This window comes from Notolabrus celidotus, chromosome 22 (genome assembly GCF_009762535.1).
Source record: "Notolabrus celidotus isolate fNotCel1 chromosome 22, fNotCel1.pri, whole genome shotgun sequence".
NCBI lineage: Eukaryota > Metazoa > Chordata > Actinopteri > Labriformes > Labridae > Notolabrus > Notolabrus celidotus.
Genome location: NC_048293.1, coordinates 20111860 through 20133708, shown reverse-complemented (window position 1 = coordinate 20133708; position 21849 = coordinate 20111860). Strand labels below are relative to the sequence as shown.

At 40.3% G+C, this 21849-nt stretch overlaps 1 long non-coding RNA gene across 3 annotated transcripts in view; it reads right to left on the bottom strand.

The window, feature by feature from the left end:
* Positions 1 to 21849, bottom strand: part of LOC117806343 — a 180038-nt gene that overhangs the window by 49124 nt on the left and 109065 nt on the right. For 2 of the 3 annotated variants that reach the window (XR_004629645.1, XR_004629647.1), the window contains one exon: positions 8664 to 11921. The exons of the other annotated variant lie outside the window; for it this stretch is intronic. This is a non-coding gene — a long non-coding RNA (uncharacterized LOC117806343). Of the gene's footprint in view, positions 1 to 8663; positions 11922 to 21849 lie in introns of those variants that run through there. 3 annotated transcript variants of the gene reach the window in all.

The window sequence follows — 21849 nt, the reverse complement described above, 5'->3', positions numbered from 1 at the left end:
TTCTGAAGTGCAACAACATTTTACTTTGAAGAAAAATACAATGATTGAAGCAACAGATACAGCAGCTTTAAGATATTCTAATGAACTCCATTCCAAATCTCAGTAGCTGCAGCTATTCTGGTTTGTTACTGCTGGGAAAACAGGGGCTCTAAAATTACTCTGCAGAATAACAGAATCCAAATCAACATAAAAACAACCTCAACCAACCATAAAATTTCTTCTCCATTTCTGTGCTCTCATGCTTGTTGCATTTCAAGCTCAGAGCTGATGCAACACCATGCAGGCGCAACTCTCATCTCTCATCAGTGTATTCTCCTGAGGCCTGATGTTGCTCTGCTCATGTCAAACAACAGTGAGACTAAATAATGAAGCAGTCCAGTTGTGCGACTCAATAATGAATTCTTTGTATCTCTCATTTATGCAGATCAAGTCCACATTATTTTAAAACTATTATGAAACACGCAATCTACAGTGACTTTCGAAATCATCGCAGCAAAGTTTTACACATCATGTCACAATTTATGTCTTTCAACCAACAGACAGAGTTCAATTCTACAGAAAAACAAAAGACTAAGTAGAAGCTTGCTAATGGTGGGCTCACTAATTTATATCAGAGAAGCCCATTCTCAACCCCAAACTTTTCAGATAGATCAAGTTTGTCCCTGGCCCAATATGTCGAAATATGGAGCTGTCGGTTTCCCTCTTGTATCATTCCTGGATGCTGTCATGTTGCATTTGGTTTTAACGTGGTGTTGTATAAAGACAGCATAAAGAGGTCTGCTTGCAGGCAGTGATTGGGGAGAAAGAGGTTTCATTTTCTGGAGAAAGAAGTAAACTGCTATTGAGATCTTGAAACCTTTTAAAGTTACATAGCGCACATATGCGTGTCTGTTACATCATACAGGTGCATAAGTTTTACAAGTTACATCAGTTATGAAACTGCCATATAAAATGTGTAACATTTAATCACCCACCATATTTTTTAAAACCTGTTCAAGTCAAAAATTTCAAGCCACTTCTTGGGGGGTTAATTTTGAAACGCTAACCAAATGTCCTTCGGTTGTTTTTGCTAACTCCACTACTTTATTTTGAAAGTCTAACCTGTAGGGGCGTGGCCAGACTTTACTGACTAGAGTGACCCTGTTGGGGCACAGAATTATACAGGTGCGGCATGAAGTTTGTGATGTTCATAAAGCATATGAATGGATAGCATTATTCATATTTTCTTTCACTACTAATGACATATCTCATGACTACTGACGTTCAAATGTTGACCAATATCATTCAAATAATATAAAATTCTGTAGTCTGTTTAACAGAGCAGAGCAGCAATGTTTAATGTTTCAAGAAATCTACTGACGGCCTAATGCAAACACTTAAACACTGGTTAAAAACAAACCAGTCATGTACATATGAATAATCTGTTTCCTCATTTGATGCCTGTTCCTGGGGGCTTTGGCACATTTTTACCCATTTTGTGTGTAAATTTGTTTGTAAGTCAGTTTGTGTAGTGTCCTGGTAACTTATGACATCCTGTAATTTTAAATCTTGTTGTTTTATGTTTTATGTGAGTACCTACCATAGGACTACGGATTAAATTTAGCTATTGTGCTAATTCCGGCATATTTACATTAAGGCATAATGTTGAAATGTTGATTAATGTGCATTGTCCTAATCAAATAAACTCAAATTAAATGCAACCAGCCCCAGAGGTTGATTTCAACATTAGTCCCACCTCTGACATGGCATACAGCCAACCATGGATAAGGATTTTTGGGGTGGCCCATCAGATTTCAAGGGGGGCCCATGCCACCACATGGCCACACCCCTGTTGACCTGAGGTTGCATTCTTAATTTTGCTTGCTTGACCATGGCACCCTGAACCTGACAATCTGATGCACGGATGGTACTTATGTGGTCCGAGTTGGGGGTGACAATGTATGGATGTATGTATGTATGAGTATGGACAGTAAACAACAACCACAACAAAAACCCCTATGACAATGAAAATATGTAAATAAAATCAAAGCACATACTCCTTCAGGCACTGAACTCCAGCAGCTGTAGGCACTACAAAGGTGGGGAAGTAGTCAGACTTAAATAACTATCATCTAGCCACTCTAGCAACAAACAGCCGGTGTAAATGCTAATCAGCGCTCTGCCTGTCAAACCAGACACTGCAGCTGTTGTTTTACACAGCTAGCACGGGACAGAAATGCTGATGATGCTGCACCTTCTCAGACCTCGTCCCGCAGACAATGTCTCCTGTCTCCCAATGAGACACTGGTGGGGATAATCAGCTGTTAACAGCGTACAACAGACAGGTTAATTACCGTACAACAGACCCACAATGGAGACTACTCATTATGCTGACAGCCCATTATTCTGAAATACAAACAATCTGAAAAATGTTGGATCAGTCACAAAGCTAGTTGTGATGGCAAGAAGACAGGATCTGCTTTATGTCAATGGCGGTCCTCAGAAGACTAGAAGAGAGTTTGCCGCACATTGTGAATTGGAGCCAGCCCAAGATTCAGCACCACGGACAGCGCCAGCAGTCACTGAACTGACCACTGCAGGGAGCCTACTTTTCATTCCACTGTTTTTCCCCTCTATTGGGTATTCAGAAACATTCATTTCTGCTTCTGTTGTTTTACTTTTACTTTGTGGGGAAAGCTGGCATTCTGACATGTTAACTTAAGAGCTCCTGTGGAAAGATTTTAGCACCTCTAAAACAGCCTAAAATGAACACTAATGCCTCTATATGACAAAACTATCAGCAGGAAAATGATCTTTTCTACACCATTTTTGTTGTATCTCTGCCATTGAGTTGACGTCTTCAACTTGCATAGTTAATGTAACTGTGAGTGCAAAGTTTGTCTGTTAAAGACAGCAGGATGAGCTTATAGAGAAAACTTAACAGCATCAGCAGGGATCAGTGTTCCTTACAGCAGTTGTTCTCAAAGTGGGGTCCTGGGAACCCTGGGTGTCCGCGAACCATAGCGTGGGGGTCAGTGAAATAATTTGAATACATTTCTAATAGATTATAAAATTGTGCTGTGTCATTAAAAACAGCATACACCATTGTTATGATACCATTTGGTGGCTCGAAGGAATATGTGAGGCTTGCTACTGTTAATTTTCTAAAAGCGTTTAAGATCAATTACTTGAAAAGTATAAATGCTGTCATGTTGAGTCCACAAGGAATGTAATGACCCTCTGTTTTAAAATATCCAAGTGGTATTTACTTGATTCAAATTGAAGTGTTATCTGTTTATCACTATGGTACAGGTCTGAAGTATTTACATTGATACGTTTTACAATACAAATAGTTCCAAGGGAAACTAAGAGTGCAAATGGTAGTAAGCATGTGCTTTAGTGATGGAAAGTTCGTCTATTTTCAGAGAGCCGGCTCTTTTAACTCGGCTCCCAAAGAAGAGCCAGCTCTTTGGACTCCCGAATGGCTCTTAATTTAGGATCTTTTGTAGCCGTATGTTTTACCTTAACTTTGCAAAAAAATTATGGTTTGTGTTGAAAACCCTTTTACTTACGGTGTTTTTATGAGAAGCCTTATAATCGCCCAATTTTGTGCATTTATTCTGTTACAAAACCATTCTTACGTTAGGGTTAGAGGTAGGATTAGAGTTAGGGTTAGGGTCATGATTAGTGTTAAGGTTAGGGTTAGGATTAGGGTTAGGGTTAGGGTTAGGGTTAGGGTTAGGATTAGGGTTAGGGTTAGGGTTAGGGTTAGGGTTAGGGTTAGGGTTAGGGTTAGGTTTAGGGTTAGGTTTAGGGTTAGGTTAGGGTTAGGTTAGGGTTAGGGTTAGGATTAGGGTTAGGTTAGGGTTAGGATTAGGGTTAGGATTAGGGTTATGATTAGGGTCAGGCTTAGGGTTAGGGTTAGGTTTAGGGTTATGATTAGGGTTAGGGTTAGGTTTAGGGTTAGGATTAGGGTTAGGATTAGGGTTAGGGTTAGGGTTAGGTTTAGGGTTAGGATTAGGATTAGGGTTAGGATTAGGGTTAGGGTTAGGATTAGGATTAGGGTTAGGGTTAGGTTTAGGGTTAGGATTAGGGTTAGGTTAGGGTTAGGATTTGGGTTAGGATTAGGGTTAGGGTTAGGGTTAGGATTAGGGTTAGGTTAGGGTTAGGATTAGGGTTAAGATTAGGATTAGGGTTAGAATTAGGGTTAGGGTTAGGGTTAGGGTTAGGGTTAGGTTAGGGTTAGGTTAGGGTTAGGATTAGGGTTAGGGTTAGGATCATGATTAAGTTTAAGGTTAGAACCAAATGAAACTTAAGCCAACAGAACCAGAACCAAACTCTAGCAATACCAGAACCAAAGTCAAACATACAGAACCGAACCAGAACCGAACCAGAACCGAAACCGAATCAGAAACCAGACCAGAACCAGAACCAAACTCAAGCAAACAAAACCAGAACCAGAACCAAACTTAAGAAAACACAACCTGAACCAGAAACAAATTACAGCAAAAAGAACCAGAAGCAGAATTGAACCAGAACCGAACCAGAACCGAACCAGAACCGAACCAGAACCGAACCAGAACCGATCCAGAATCGAACCGAACCGAACTGAACCAAAACCAGAACCGAACCAGAACCGAACCAGAATCGGGTTAGAGTTAGGATTAGGATTAGGGTTAGGGTTAGAGTTAGGATTAAAGTTAGTGTTAGGATTAGGGTTAGGATTAGGGCTAGGATTAGGGTTAGGGTTAGGATTAGCGTTAGGGTTATGATTATGTTAGGGTTGGGGTTAGAATTAGGATTAGGATTAGGGTCAGGGTTATGATTAGGGTTAGGGTTAGTGTTAGGATAAGCGTTAGGGTTAGGATTATGTTAGGGTAAGGGTTAAGATTAGGGTTAGGTTAGGTTTAGGATTAGGTCTACGGTTAAGGTTTAGGATTAGGATTAGGATTAGGGTTAGGATAAGGGTTAGGATTAGGGTTAGGGTTAGGGTTGGGTTTGGGATTAAAGTTTGAGTTACCAGAACTAAATTTAAGCAAACAGAACCAGAACCAAACTTAATAAAACCGAACCAGAACCAAACCAGAACCAAACCAGAACCAACCAGAACCAACCAGAACCTGAACCAAAATTCAATTAAACAGAACCAGAACTGGAACCAAGTCAAGTAAACAGAGCCAGAACCGGAACCAACTTAACTAAACAGAACCAGAACCAGAACCAAACTCAGGCAAACAGAACCAGAACCAAACTCGAGCAAACATTATTAATGTCCTCAGTTCAGGTTGGCATTGAGAAAAATCAGATGCCTCAGCTTGGATGGGCTGATCCGATTTCTCCTCTCAGTGAAAATTTGCCCGGTCTTTGAGAAGAACCCTAACCCTAACCCTCTCAGAAGGAACAGAAGAAGCCACGATACACAGCCTCCCCTCCATCACCTATATCCTATTTCCTCACATGTGATTGGCTGCATGGCCGCCATGCTGACCAATCAAAACAAAGTTCTGCTCTGAGTAGGCTGGGGCTGAGCAAGTGGGCTTTTGAAATAGCCCCATAAGTTAATTCTGAATACTTAAGTACAGAAAAAATAACATGTTAAAAAGTTGAAAGTTGAATCTCCTTCTTACATCCTCACCCATCATATTCAGCCGTCCACAGCAGCCATGTTTGAATATAAAAAGTACCTGCTGTGATTAATAAGCTTTTACTTTATACTGTTTTATCCATCTGAGGGAAATACATCGACTGGGATCGGTTAATGAGTCGACTCTCGGTCACCATCCTTCCTGTAACTGACACATCTGCAATCCCTAAGTACATTTGCACACACACCATACCCAGAAACACATACAGAGGAGTGCACAAGAATATCCAAACTTTAAAATCATCACTTGAGGTGAAGTATTTTCCAGTAAATATATCAAGACTCCTATGGCTCTTTAGAAAGTTTGTAAAAAGTTCCTTTGTCATTCAAAAAAACATTTTTTCCCGATATTTTTGGTATATTATCAACAACAATCATCCATCATCTCTTGGTCTTATAGGTAAAGTCAATGAAGAAGTGTATTAAACCTGCATTGGGATGTCCAGCAGAGATGAGTCATCTGGTTGTAAACAGAACATAGATTGAATATGAGAAAAGAAGAGAAAGTGGTTCTGCTTTTTATTCGATTTATTACCTCACTGAAAGTTTTCTTAACAGAGCTAAAGTCTGAATCTTCTTCTTCCTCCGCACTGCAAACCATAAAGTACAAACTGCACTCATTTTGTTTACAGGGTGACCTGTCAATCAGGATAGACTTAGCAATGCGTATACACCCTCATATGATATGTTCAATTCTGGATCCAGAACACAAAAATAGAGATGGTCAATATGACAAACTTAAGGCTTCAAAACAGCAGATCACAAATAATGATGGTGATGTAACGGCTAAGTCAGCCTCTTTCATATAAGTTTAATGATATGATTGCACTGACCCGAAAAAAATGTATAAATTGGCCCAAAGATAGAAAACAAATCACTATGTTGTTGCTCAACATGAGACGTCAAAATATCCACCAAGCATCCAGCCAAATATCTCCGTCTGGGACTTGACCTCAGAGATGAACGTCATCTTCATGTACAAGCCAAGAGCAGTAAACATGAATCATGTTGACTGACAGGTAGCTTATTGGACAGTTTAGTTGACAGTCATCCTGCATCATCAGTGCCACATAGACCCAATAAAAACAAATCAAAACCTGGAGACTGTCAGCAACTATTTTTCTGGGGTCACCAAGAACTTACAAGGAACTTTATATAAGGTGTGATTAAAAGTTAAGAGTGCAACTTGGACCTCACTATGAATATCAAACATGTAAAAATGACAACAAGGGGCATTTGGTACCTCATTAATGCCCACCTCAAAAACATGTGTATCGAGCTCAAGCTTCTCATACCATTTACATAAACTCTTTTTCACTGACTTATTGACTGCAGAAAAACTCTTAGCTCACATCAGACCTTGAAATCTCCAACAAGTGTTTGTGAGGCTGATATATAGAAGCTTTAAAGGCCATAGTATATGATTCACTTAATTTTCCCATTCATTTAACCATGCAGTCGACCTTTCTCTTGCATTCTTGATGGAAAAAATTGAGGTCAAGTGAATCTGCTCAGCATTATAATGTGTCACCGAGCATCACAGGCTGTTAATTGTAAAAGTGTGTGAAGCATTTCAGTGTTCAGCTGCACCAGTGTTTGTGACAAACAAGTCATTCAAATTGTAGTTCACCTACATGTTGCAGTAGTTTTCTGGTAGATGAACACCAATGATATTTGTGCAGGGATTTTTGTGGTTCACTAACTTTTGGACATTTCTGTTTAATTAACATCAAAATCTTTGGCCATTTAGGGAAATAAACAATGTCTTATTTGTATGTTACCATTGCTGCTCTACTGAGCTCCCTCTTCCAGGGCTGCCCTGCAGCAACACAATTAAAACAACAAAATAAAAGAAGCTCTCTCCCTTTTTCTCCTCCATTCTTACCAAGCTCAGGTAATGCATTTATCGCAATCAACAACATGTGTTAACATATGTTTTATGAAGCTTTTGCTTGCTATTTAGAAGTTACATGTCAAACTATGTGATCCTGTCAACGTTTCTGGAAAGGTAGAGTCTGACTTAAAGATACAGTGTAAACACCAAACTTAAAAGTGCTTCCACTTTCCTGTGAATATCCAGATATTTTATCCCCTTGATTTATGTGTTTCTTGTGGATAAGTGTCCACTTTATTCCAGTAAACTCAATTCAGTTGCATGTTATTTTTTATCTGCTCGTAGCGTCCATAGACTGTATAAATAATGGACATAGTATTCGTGACTTCACCCATCTGTTTCTGAAGCGCTGTTTTGGGGCCGGTCGCCGGCGGCAGCCATATTGGAAATGCTGAACTCAACATAACTGCTGTGAAGGGAGTGTGAGGTAAAGAGGTGGGCTTTGAGTCTCCTAGCCAACAGCTGCAGTGTTCCTGCAATCAAGTCAGCTGTGCCTCTCATAATGGAAAACTCGTAATCTTAATATCTTTGAAACTGCTGCATTAGAAAAAAAATCCCCCCCCCCGTACAGTGTGTGCCGATCGAGAAATGAGCTATCCAGACTACTTTATTTCTGCTGTAAGTATCGTCTTTTTTGAATGTGTGTATGTGGTTTCCAGTGCTTCCGGAGCCAGCCTCAGGCGGACCCTCGATGAACTGCAGTTTATAACACTTCTGCATTGGCTTCAATTCTCGTGGCCAAAGATTGTCGCTTGGTAGCGTCATATCTAGTCATGAATACTTAATGCATTGCAATATCTTTATCAGATGAGAACACATTTTTCTCAGTAGCTTCAGTTTACCAAACTAGATTTCTCCCTGGATAAAATTGCTGTACTTCATTTCGCCTAAACTAAGAGGTAATTTGCAAATTGCAAAGGAAAGCTTTCCAACACTGAGTACATAATAATCTGAAATGATGGTCACTTAACCAGGCGACGTTTGCACGTCATGCATTAGTCATTGTTCCCAATTTGGTTAGTTCAGTAACATTTTATAGACGAAACCATGAAGCATTTAACCCAGGAGGAGACAAATACTCAAATTTATCATGAAATCTTTCAGCATTTGCAGCTTTAACCAGAGAGGGACTCATTAGGCAGAATCAACATTTTAATTGATGCATTCATGTCAAAAATGAATGTCAGGATAATATTAATGACAGATATTTAATGTCCCTACTAAGAGTTGTTCTTTCAATAGCTAAAAACCATGAACAACATTCTGGTTAAATCCACTACATGACAGCATTACACAATGGAGGGGCAGAGTTAAAGCTGTCTTTATCATGGAGAAAATCACAGCAAGGTTGCAGCTGAAAACAAATTAGTTTCTCAAAACATGGGCACCAGTGATTCAGGCGTTACTTGAGCTCTAGCCACCTCTTGAATTTTCTTTCTTTATTTGATTTCATTTAATTTCAGTTCAATTTTACCCTGAATACACATGTGTAATTTACACTATAACCTGTGTGTATATTGTAAAATAGGACAAGAATGTAATGAGAAAGATTTTAGATGTAGGAAATCGTCTCATTAGAGATATTTCAGAATAACAAGTGTAAGTGTAATACATCTACTGTATGTGTGCTTCTTGTGTGTCAATTGAAAAATAATAACAAATTCAAAGTTCAAAAATAAATAAATAAATGTCAGTATCTAAATGGTGCAGCAGGAGAAGGTTGATCTAATGTTAAAAGATATTTTTCCTGTTGGTTAGTTTAATCTACAAGTTGTCAAACACAACATTTATATACTAATCGTACTTCTTTTTGTGATAAAAGCAGGGCTGTCAAATGATATTTCATTAAGTCATGATTACTTGCTGAATTTCGATAATCAGGATTAATTGCATTTTTCATTACATTTAAAATTCTATTATTCTCCATTTTAAAACAGTTTTTAGTCCACACTAACAATGTAAAGCAATGCATGCCAACCTGAGGATGTCCAAAATCAAATTTATTTGATTTAGTATCATCCTCAGTACTTGGCTTTTTTATTCAACTTTGTTAAAGAGTGAAGCGCAGACCAAAGAATCATTTAATATTTTTTGTCTTGATCTGACTCACAAACAAGAAAAAATATTGATGAGGATGAAGAGCCAATTTCCAAGGAACAGAAGATTCAAATCTAAAATCAGTAAGAATGCAGGCTAATTTATAACTGACTCAAGAAAATTCTCTCCTTTTTGGACGTACAGAATATTTCAGAAGCTGTACTTTGATAAAAAGTTGCGGTCGGTTACCCTCAACACAGTAAACCATTAGTATTCTCTGTTAAAAAAGAGTGTCAGACACAGAAAAACATGAAAGAAGAGGTCCTAAATGGAGCCAGCTGTAGCAAACCTATTGCACTACTTTGAGCAGCAAATGTACAGAGCACACTACCTCCCTGGTGCCTCTGCTCTTTGACAGAGCCGGTGGCTTTGAAGAGCATTACAGCTGGTGTGGCAGAGGTGAAGAGTCATGATTGGAGCATGAGGATGAAGCAGCTGTGCTTTACTGGTAATTCTGATTGGGGTTTCACCTTGCTTCCATCAGCACTTTCCTTTCTTTGTGTGTTGTTAGTCTTGGTGCAACACCAAAGAGAATCTTGTGTGTCCTTGATGTTTTCTGCTTTGAGTGAGGATGTTAACAGGCCTTGATCTGAGGATCTGAGGGGTTCAACCGTGTGGGGATGGGAGTTCTGTAACCTAAGTTGCGGTGAGACGGTGCAGGGCTTTACAAATAAACAAAAGAATCTTATCAGGAACTCTTATGAATGAGGAAGGGATTTTTATGACTGCAGGAGTCTGTCAGCAGAATTCTCACCAGATGTGAATGGTGAATAGACATTGTGTTGATGCTGAAGAACAGGGAGTTGCAATAATCAAAGTTGGTATTATGACATAATTCTGTTAGTTCTGCACACATGTTGAGTAGCTTCTGTTGCAGATTTGCTTATCTAACTGGTGTCTCTGGTCTGTAATCTTGGATAGTTATAAATATCAACAACACCTTTCTCAAACTGGATGAGCCATTGGACATAGTTAAATAAAATTCTGTCTCCTTTATACTCATGTCAGTCAGTCTGAAACAAAGTGAAGAAAAAGAGAGAGACAGACAGTCAAGTGAAATTATCCCCTTATGTTTTATGAAAAGTGAGAATTGAAGGCTGAATATGAAATTGGATGACTAGCTGTACAGTGTGTCCTTGCTGTCCTCTAAATGTTTTCAGCCTGCAAAGCTTTTTACTCAATTTTTATGAGGAAATGATTTGTTGGTAATAAAACAGTGCATCTTTGAAACTGTGACAGTGTTATCTCAAAGTACATTTAAAAAATGGCCCAATGGAGGAGAAAAAAACTAAGAGAGTGAGTCTGAAAATGTACTTTAAAGGCTTTCTGGACTTCTTGAGTGACAGCACCGTCGAGCTTTTGGACTGTCTCTCACTGTGTGAAATATAAGATTTAGAGAAAGTGAAGGAGAGAAAGTTAATGTCCTTCGGGCAGAGTGGCCTGAATGGACCAGTGCATCGAAGGTGAAACGGTAGAGTCTGTGTGTCAGTGAGAAAAAGACAGAGCTTACAAGGATTTACACAGAATACTCCCTATGAACAACTCCTCCATCATCTTCTCTCAAAAGCTGAAAGTGAAATTTGTGTGAGCTCAAAATATAAACTTTTGGCATGAACCTGTTTTTGAAACAGATCTTAAAGGAATTCTGGTGTGGCTACTGCCTTCTTTATTCTATTTTTAACATTTCCCTCCTCTTACTCTGGGGGGATGAGACGACCTGACACTTTCTACACAGACTACAAATATGTGAGAGACTGTCTTAAAAACATGGATTTAAAATAAATTGGATCAAACGCTATCTTTTTTCTGTTGCATCTTCAAACCGCAAGAGGCATGCCTTCATTGCCTCCGTGTAGATTCCATGCGTGTGTCAACCCCATGCATGAGAAACCTCTTATCAGTGGTGTACAAAAGGCTGCTTCTGAAGGGATGCTGGTGGTGATGTACTTCTCAGAGCTCGGCTGTTTTCCTTTTCCCCCAGTGGAGAACGCCGTCTGTCTAGCGGCTGTCTTCCTCTCTGTCAGGAAGCTCGCGTCGGGGTGGAGTGACGCCCAAGGCTTGTTTACAGTCGCCCCGTGGGGGGAACGTGATGTGAAATAAGAGCTGGCTGAGCTGTTAGAGAGGCTAAGGGGGGATCACGCTTGGATGTGACTGCGGCATAGTTTAAAACCCTTAAATCCCGTGGGAGAAGTGCAGAGTCAGCGCGGGAGCCTTGTAAAGTCTGCTGTTTTTTTCTCGATCTGCAAAGTCTGCTTGTAGGATCATGTCGGTGTAGTGCTACCCCCGGTGAGGCTTAAGTGGAGTCTCCTGAGGGGACAACAAAAGGTTTACAGAGAAAAGTGAGTTACTGTATCAAGTGCAAACAGTCCGCCTCCAATCTGACTTCATTGTGCATTAATGGCATTGTTGTAGTTGACCTCCAAAGGAGTCAGTTACCATAAAAAGATCTCCATTCTGTCCTGCTATAAAACCTCTTTAGCCCTGGAAAGATGCCACAGAGAGGATGTCAGAGGACGTCATGAAGGACGATAGGTCAAATGGAGTCTAGACAGTCTGTATTCAGTCACTCTTGCATTATAAATTGGATTGCTTGAGGTAGTCACACAATGGACCTATTTCCAGTCAACAGAGGGCAATATGGGGGCACCCTCGTAGAACTTGTTTTTTGAAAGTTAGTTTGAAATATATATGTTCATTTTAAAAGAGTAAAATTAAGTAAGGCTGCACGATGGTGCAGTGGTTTGCGCTATTGCCTCAAAACAAGAAGGTTCCTGGTTCTAATCCCACCGAGGGCCCTCAAAATATGAAGCCCATGCAGAAGTGTTATAAACTGCAATTCATCGAGAATCCGCTTGAGGCTGGCTGCAGAAATACCAGAAACCACATACACACCAATTCAAAGAAGACGATCTATGCAGCATTAATAAACATGTTTGTAGCCTGGTTAAAAAAACAGCTTTGGGCTACGTAGCTAATTTCTCTATCGGCACACACTGTACGGGGGGGTGAATTTTCTTTTCTAACGCGACGATTCAAAAGATATTAAGATTACAAGTTTTTGCCCAAATAAGGACATGACTGACTTCACTGAAAAGTGGGAACACATAGCTGTTGGCGAGGAGGCTCAAACCCCGCCTCTTTATGTCACACTCTTTTGGTTGAGTTCAGCATTTCCAATTTGGCTCCCGCCGACGATTGGCTTCAAAACAGCACTCAGGAACATATGGGTGACGTCACGGATACTATGTCCATTATTTATACAGTCTATTGTGCATACCTGGGTTCCCTCCGGGTACTCTGACTTTCTACCACCATCAGAAGAGATGCTCATTAGGTTAATTCCAGGGATGTGAGCGTAGAGGTGACTGAACGATTGAACACCAACACCCAAATTACAAGTCGTTTCAACCATTTATCATTACTTTTAGTATTGGCTCTAAATGCTGGTCATATGTTGTGTCTAAGATACATCACAGCCACCCACCTACCACCAGGCTGTATAGCTCAGGTGACTGCAGATGGCTACTGCCACTGCTACAATACTCGACTGTACCTTCCTTCACTATCCATTGCGCAGTACATCCATGTGATCCAGCAGCAAAAATATGTAATTAAAGATGAACAGCCTTCCTTTCTTTGATGCAAAACACATAAGACGTTAGTTATCTTTAGATCTGGTCCATTACTGTTGGCTGTTTTACTTATTTCGGTGTTTTTAGAGGCACAGTAGGAGGAGAAAAATTAAACATGCCGACTCGAACTTGGTGTACTGAAGCAAAAAGTCTAAAATCTGCTGTGTAAATAGTGATACGACTGCCTACAGGCACACCTGGCTCTTAAAAGGAATGAGAGCAGACGCCCTGATTGGTTAAATTCATGTTACGCCCAAAACATACCCATAAATAATCAAGGGACTCAATAAGGAAAAACACGCCCAAATTCACTTTGAGTCATGTGATTTAGACCTAAGTGTGTTACAGATCTTTTAATAGTGAGGCATGCCATGTGCTTATACATCCAAGTCCATCCAGGAGAAACCGCACCCTCATTCTGAATAGTGTATGACCCGTGACCCGCACTTTCAACTGTTACTTCCTGCTTGCATCACTTACCACAATCACAAATGTTGATTCAGCTTAGCGAATAAAAAGAAAGCCTTTCTCATTTGATTTTATACTCTGCTGTAATACCTACTGCCACTGCTTTGTTTTTTTGTTTACTGCTTATTCCCTGATGACCACAAATGTCTTCGAAGCCTCCCTGCCAAAGAACATAACAATCACCTTGAAAGATTTACAGGAAAAGATGGAGAGAGCAGGAGACTAGACTGTCTGATTCTGTTTGCAAATCCCAAAGGACCCATGGCTGTTAACAGATCTGTTATTCTGCAGAGATCTCAAAGACTGTGTGAGGAGCTTTCATAAAAGAGGAGTTGGCCTGCATTAGCAAAGGAAGGGACATTAGGTAATGCAGAATAGTTTACAAACTTGGAGCATATTTGGAGCAACTATTGAAGGAAATCAAAGTTGCCATTGCTTCGTAATAATACCAAAGAGTTTAAACATCCTCAGTTAGATTGCTTTGTTGCTGTGTCGTCTGATTTATCCGGAAACAGAGGTTTAACTGTGTTTTGGCTGAAAATATTTAACATTTGTAAGTCTTTACAGCCCTATCTGGTATCTACCTGTTTGATGCAACACAAAGACAGCTTTATGGTCTAAATGTATGACACCTCCTTTCTGCCGAGGGAAATATACAGTAGATCACATTAATTCCTGTGCTGTGAGCATAAAGGCACTCAGATTGTGCAGCTCCATTGGCCTGGGAGCTTCAGCTTTGGCTCTCCTTAAGCAATTAATCAAACAGACAAATGGCATTCTGTAATGGCAGTTGTTAAAAACGTTGCTCCCCCTAGATATTAAACCCATTTACATTAGCTGGGCCTCTGGTAATTACTCTAGAAAACACGTAAATGTAGCCACATTATTTCTGCATTCTCTGTGCTCACGAAAACAGGCTGACATTTGGGATCAGAAACATTACTTATGACAGGAAAGCTGTGGGATGAATTTGTTGTATCTAGGCATTAAATGAAAGCCTCGGATGTTTACACTCAGATGGAACATTACCAAGAACTTTTACAAGAGCTGAGCAAACAGAGAAAAATCCTTCACCCTGCTTTATACATGCAGTCTTTTAATCAGATGGAAATTTACTTTTTGCTCCATTACGTTTATGTCTCATCTGTGTAAGGTGTCATTAACTACATTATAACACAAAAAAAATTCATTGGCTTTTAAAAAAAATGGAACATTGTTGGAGACTAAAGTGCCCAGAAGTACTTTATTGTAGTTTAAAAGAGGTCCATATTAAAACAGTGCCATGTTGAAAGGCTCACTACTGTTAGAGAAGGTAATTAAAATGCAGAATCGTCAATTTGGGATAATATAACGTTGTGAAAAGGGCCGCTTTCATAATGACACAAATGGAGCTCCAAAGCTTTTGTTCTGTTGAGCAGCTGCCCATGCTACATCTCCTGCATGGACATGGTGGTGGAGTCTAAAATCATGCTAGTGACAAAGCCAAGCTGTGTATGGACACAGCTTTGACGTTAAAGCTAACTAAGAATGCAAATGTATCCACACTTGCAAGTAGATATATTCACCTACTGTATATGCCGTCTCTGCAGCTGCTTTTCATGTAAGAGCAATATGGCCGCCACATGAAAAACCGCACTCCCTAATGTGTGTAAGTCTTTAACAGCAGAAGGTCGAGCCATATTCATAACTCACTGAATTGGGAATTAATTTTCAAGCCATTTGTTTTGTCACAAACTTCACGTGTTACACAGGACTTCCACCAGATCAGTGTCCAGTCTGTTTCCAATTCCGCTGCTGTCCGGCTCCGTGCTCTCTCGTCTGTCAACACCCACCGGTTGCGTTTTCGGAACACAGCACGGATCAGGACCGCCAGACAGCAGGAGTCATGTGACCGAGATTTTCCAGCAGCAATCACGGATTCAAGAAATTTTCCTCCTCCTCGCCCAATGCATGTTATCTAACGACAACACGGAGTGTTTTATTCTGAAAATCAAGCGCATGTTTTCATTTTGTTTTGGCGCCTGACTTCCTGTGCCGCTCCATCTGCTCTGTGCATATCGTGCTCCGGCATCCGGCAAAAATAGAAGTCTTGTGTATCTGATCCGTTGCGTTCTGACCTGCCGGATCAGAGACGCAGCTGGAACGCAACGGAGCGGATCCAGTGGAAGTCAACACACTGACTAGAATAGAAACCTATGACAGATCGGAGACGGACTGGACACGGATCTGGTGGAATTTGGCCGTCAATCTGATACTTGATTTATCAGAATCAGAATCAGCTTTATTCGCCAAGTATGCTTGAACACACAAGGAATTTGACTTTAGTAAACTAAAATCATAAATAACAGGGACATCTAAAGACTACAGATAATACATATTACTTATTGCATGTTATTGCATTCATGGTTTCAACTCCCAGCCTTGACCCTTGGCTGCACATCTTTCCCTGCCCCACATTTTCTGTCCCTCCTTAGTTGTCCTATGTTATGAAGTCAAACATGTAAAAAAAATATATATATATATATATTACATTCTTGGGTCTGACCTCCTCCTGTATGGTAAATGTCCAAACATTTAAGTTACTAATTTGTAACAAAAACACACGTTCAAGTTTAGATAACCCTGATTACCTCATTAGTTCCGTAGACTTCTCAAAGCTCCCTCAGAGAGTACTCCATGAAACAAGTGTACTCATCTTAACGTCAGTGCCTCTTTAAAAGGTAGTGAATTAGATTCTGGAGGAAGTGTACTGACATTTGAACTGCACAGCTTAAGTAGTATACCCCTCTCATCAGTGCTCCTTTAGAAGCTCTGCCCACCAAATTAATGAACACGCTTTCATAGTGCTTCTCTAAAAACTTCCTGATAACAGACAATAGGGCAGAATCCCAAGCGTCTGTGGCCTGAGGGTAAGTCAGCCCCAATTAAATTTGACAAAAGTTTATTGGATTAGAATCATTTATCCAAACTGGAACTGAAGAATCTTAATAAATCTCAAACCGCTGTAAATACAAACAGGGCCAAAGCCTTTCCATTAAACATTGTCCACTTGACCCTGTGACCTCTCATTGTAATGAATCAGTCTTTGCCCTTACTCAGGCCAGATACACAAGACAGTTTCAAAGAAGAGGTGAAAATATTTATTAGCAAGCCATTAATAATTCACTGCAACTTAATGTGCTACCAAGGACACGCTCTGAGTCACGATTGAAGATTTAAAGCCCCAATAAATCTGCAACATACGGAAGGAAGCACGCAAAAGCCTCCGCCCAGTCTGCTCCACTTCCCTGTGCATGATTCATTTAGGACTTATTATGAGGGGAACAACACGGCAACACTGCAGAGTACGGCCGAGTGCAACGAGTGGCAATTTTACTATTTATCATGAGCGACACAGGCGAGATGTCAGCCAAATGCTCCTCTGTCACTTTGCAGAGTAGCATGTAAATATAATTAAATGATGACATAACGAAATTATGTAAAAGCCTCTAATGGAGTCTGTAACCTCTTTCCACGTCTCCACATGAACATTGTTGTGTCAGACAGCTTTAGAAGAAGTGGACCACATCTGAGCCGCAGCACTAACAGAAAAGGAGTGAGGAATAAATGTTATATTATGAGAAGCTCTGACCTTTCCCTGTTGGGTTTTAAAGGAGTATTAAAGGAAATAAAAACCTGACTGTATGAATGAGCTGATTTTCCGTGCTGGGCTAGACAAAGTGAGGATGACAGTGGTGGGACAGGCGCACACAGAGAGGCAGATGGAGAGAAACATGGAACAAATACAAGGATGAGTCACATTAGCGGGAGAAAGATGGGGTGCTGAGAGAGGGGAACACAAGTAAACAGGATTATGAAACAACCCCTCAGGCAAATGAATATCATTGAGAGGTATATCACTGCAAACAAAGATGAATCAACTCCCTCTGGGTGAAAAACTTGTCCCACAACTAAGAAAAACAAGGAACAAAATCTCCTTACTTTCTTTTTATGTCGGGGAAAAATATGGCCATCATATTCTCTGCAGTTTTTCCTTCCTTTTTAAGGTGCAGGGTCCTTAGATGTCTCACAGTCTATCCTTCAATGTATGTTTTATTGACTGTGCGCTCCTGCAGGGGGTTTATCTCTAGCATGATAAAAACACAGAGCCATGCCCTCCATGAGCTTTAATCATTGCTCAACCATTCTTAATAGAGTGATTATTAGCACAGGGATTAATAGGCTCGTTTAAATCTCATGTCGGCCCCTTTGTGATTTACTTCTGTAGGCGACTTCCAAGTGCACAAAGGAGAGGAGACGGCGGGGGGAGGGTTAAAGAGAGTAGCTTCCCCCCAATCTACTCTCCTCTGAAGCCAGTGTTTATTTCACACTGGCTAACAAGGAGCGCAGGACATTTTCAACACTTTATCTCCTCCCTGAAAGCCAGGGGAGGGGATGTGAGGACAGGAAAAGGGGGTAAAAAAACGATCGGAAGGGCAGACGAGGAGAGGAGGGCAATTAGTAACCCAGCCATGGAGCTTGTTTGCTTAAACTCACAAATAATCCAGCAGAGATGCAGAGATGCAGCTACATGTTTCTGCAGTTGTACTTGTCCAGATTCCTGCAGTAGTATTTATGCCGTAGTTTTGTTGTGCTACGTGTCGAGGCAGTTTTATGAGGACATTTTTTACTCAGGATGTGTGAGTGCGTGGGTATGGATGTGGGTGGAGTGGTGGTGGGATGGCAGCATTGTGTCCAGGGTAGATATATACTCCAAGTATACACAGTGCCCTTGACTGTGGCCTCAACCTCAGTTGGATTTTATACTTCTTGCCTCACTGTCAAGAGATCAAATAACAGTAAAACTAATTCCAGAAGTGGACTGACCACACTTTTGGACTTTACTCAGCAGAGAGGGAAGGTACATTTCGTGCTCCCAATGATTTCTTATTCTGAAGTTACTCTGCTTATTACTTATTCTGCAGAAATACTGACATTGTATTCATTTGTATTCACTGTCTTATCATCTGTTCAAGTAAATATTTGTGTATATTTTCTTATGCAATGCGTTTATATATATATATTTACCTTCTATGTGTAGTCATAAATATATGATCAGCAAAGTTTTATCTAATAAGTAGCGGAACTGGAAGTTAAGCAAGGAAACAAAATGCCAACAAAAGTAGTTAAAAGACTGTCAGCATGTCGATATGGATGAAATAAATACAGAGTTTAAAACTTCATAAAAAAATGGCTTCCAATAAATTTGACAAGGAAGTAAATGCAGTTATCGCCCGGCTCTCTTACTAATTACAGGCTGTTCTAAATTCTTGATTCTGATTGTTCAAAATGAAAGAACAGCCGGGATTACTTCTCAACAACAAAAGTGACGCCAGAGACAACCTGATCGCACAAATCATATCAAATCGATCCACAGAGAGATGTTCCTGCACATTTCACCTCAGCCTGTTGGCACTGTGGAAGAAATGTTAGTTCCCATTAGCTTTCTAAATTGGTAAAAAATTGTTAGTTTCCCTCTCAGGCTGGTCTGGAGAGTTAGCAGGCACACATGCGAGAGCAGCGTGATGTTTTTTTTCTTTGAAATCTACATCTTGGTAAAGGTTGTGAGGTAAGATACAGGGGTTGCGTGAAATTTAAATTCTCAAGTAAAATAACAAAAGAAAATGTCCTCAGGGAATTTACTTCAGGAAATTATTTTCCACCACTGCTGAAATGCTATTTGCACAGGTTTCCCAACATTCATTCATAGTTCAGAGAGTTACGAGCAAATGAAGGGCCACGAAAGCAACACTGACCTTCTTTGCTCAAATCAAGTACATTGATTATGTATTATCCAATTGATCAGTTCCATGTGGGCAAAAAGGTGCCGCAGCAGTAGGCACTATCTACACAGCCTGTAGGTGTCTATGTGTGTGTGTCTGTAGGTGTGTGTCTTTACATAATGTGAAAGGCCAGTGTCCACAGAATGACCTGGAGGAAGCTTCAGCCTCCAATACAGAGCAAACTTTTTTGTGAAAATGGGTCAGTGGATGGATCAATACCACACAAGTTCTCTACAGGAACATCTCAGCCTAGCACGATTATCAATACTGCTGCCAGTTGTTTCAGTGCAGGAGCTTAACATCCTCTGACAATCCACCAACCTCAACAGCAAAATGCATTATCTATAACGTTTCAAGTCCATGAAGAGTGTATCTGACAGGTCTGACATCAAAAACCTGCTGGTTGTTGTCTTGAAGATACTATGTTATCTTTAGGGACTATATTATGGATGTGGTTTAATTAAATGAACTGCAAGTAAATCAATGTGGTGTTTCAAATCAGGGCAAAGACAGAAATGTTAAAATGTTATCTTAAGGGGCAGAAAAAACATTTTGGGTTCCCTTTGTATGAAAAAAGTCATTGTGCATTCTTACTTCTGTAATCTAGGGACAAATATTGTCTTCTATCTTTATTTATGTGTCCTTTGCCACAATGTTTTGTATTTGTTAATTAATAAGTTGTTTTCCACTGCCCTCTAACATGGTGCTGGTGGAATCTAGTCCTTTAAAAATAGACTATCTCCTAGTCTTCTACCATCTTCTACCCATGTCAAGCCAAAACACAATACCTAACTTTTGCCCAGCAAATTTCACTTTCAGTTTTGGCCCATGAGGGTTGGTATGGTTGGGCTGGTAAAGTGCCATTGGTGGATGCCATACAGGGACCATATGAATAGAAATAAGCCTCTTTGGTACCTATCCAGTACACATTTGCTGTTTGAATGTTGTGCCAATTTCTGTCCATTTTGTATGCCATTTATTTCATTAGGGGTCATGAGGGCTGGGGCCTGTGCCAGCTGCTGTTAAGTGAGAGGTAGGGTACACCATGGACAGGTTGGCGGTGTATCACAGGACTGTTATAGAGACACAACCACACTCATATACACTCACTCCTAGGGCAATTTGGAGTCACCAATTAGCCTAATGAGCATGTCTGTGGACTATGGGAGGGTGCAAAAAAATCAAGACTGAACCAACACATGCACAGGAGAATATGCAAATATATACCAGGGGGCTTATTCCCTGGCCAGGGAATCAAACCAGGATCCTTCCTGCTGTGAGGCGACAGCGCTAACCATTGCATCTGTTCAGCCATTATGTCTAAATTATGTTACATCATGCTTAAATCTTAACTTCCTCAACCTAAATGAGAATACGACTGAGTTCATTGTGTTTAGACATCTTGCACAGTTGGATATGAGCACTCTGTGAGCACTGAAAACTCTCCTGAAAACCAGTGGTGATCAAGCCTTTCCAGCGTAACCGCTCCTCCTAACCTGTGGAACAGCTTCCTGCTTCAGAGAGAATTTGCCCCCACTTTATCATTTTTTAAATCATTGATGAAGACCCATCTCTCTTCAGTTAGTTCAGTCTTGCTCTCCTGTATCCTGTCCGCCCACAGCAGGTGAAATCCTTCCAATGTGGCGTTCGTGTCCGGTGTTAGCTCTGTTAGCAGGATGCTACTCTGCCAGTATTCCCTCTGGTGCTGGGTAAGCTCATCCACCTTATTGAAGATAGATCTTACATTCTCCATAACGGTGGGTTTAAGGACAGGTCAATTTCATGTTGTACTTTCAACCTCGGCTGTTATTAAATGTATTTAATATATAAAGTTGACTTGATTTGACTTATACCTACTGTTTTTATAGTTTCTATTCTTGAAAAAGTTCCATGTGGGCCTTTACGTCAACCAACCTGAAAGCTTAAACTGAACCTTTACCTAACTTTAACCCACCTGACCCATCTCAGGCCTATGTTGGATGTACTGGCTGGAAGACACAAAGGAGAATCCAGCTAGATGTCGATACAGCTGTGAAGAGCAGGGAGGAACTGGAAATGTATTGTTAATACTCTATGGCTTCATCACCACTGGTGACATGCATTGGTCATGCTGTTAATTAACAAAATATCGATTAAAGCTATTTAAAAGTGCTCAGAAGAATAGATGTCCATACATACTCAACAGTTCCATGGCAAAGACATCCAGCCCATCGTGTGAGGAAGATCTAGTGATTTGACATGATTCTAAAGTGACCTAAAGATTTGAAGGTTTTGCTTCAGTTCAGAGACGGTTATTGTTAAAATAGATATAAA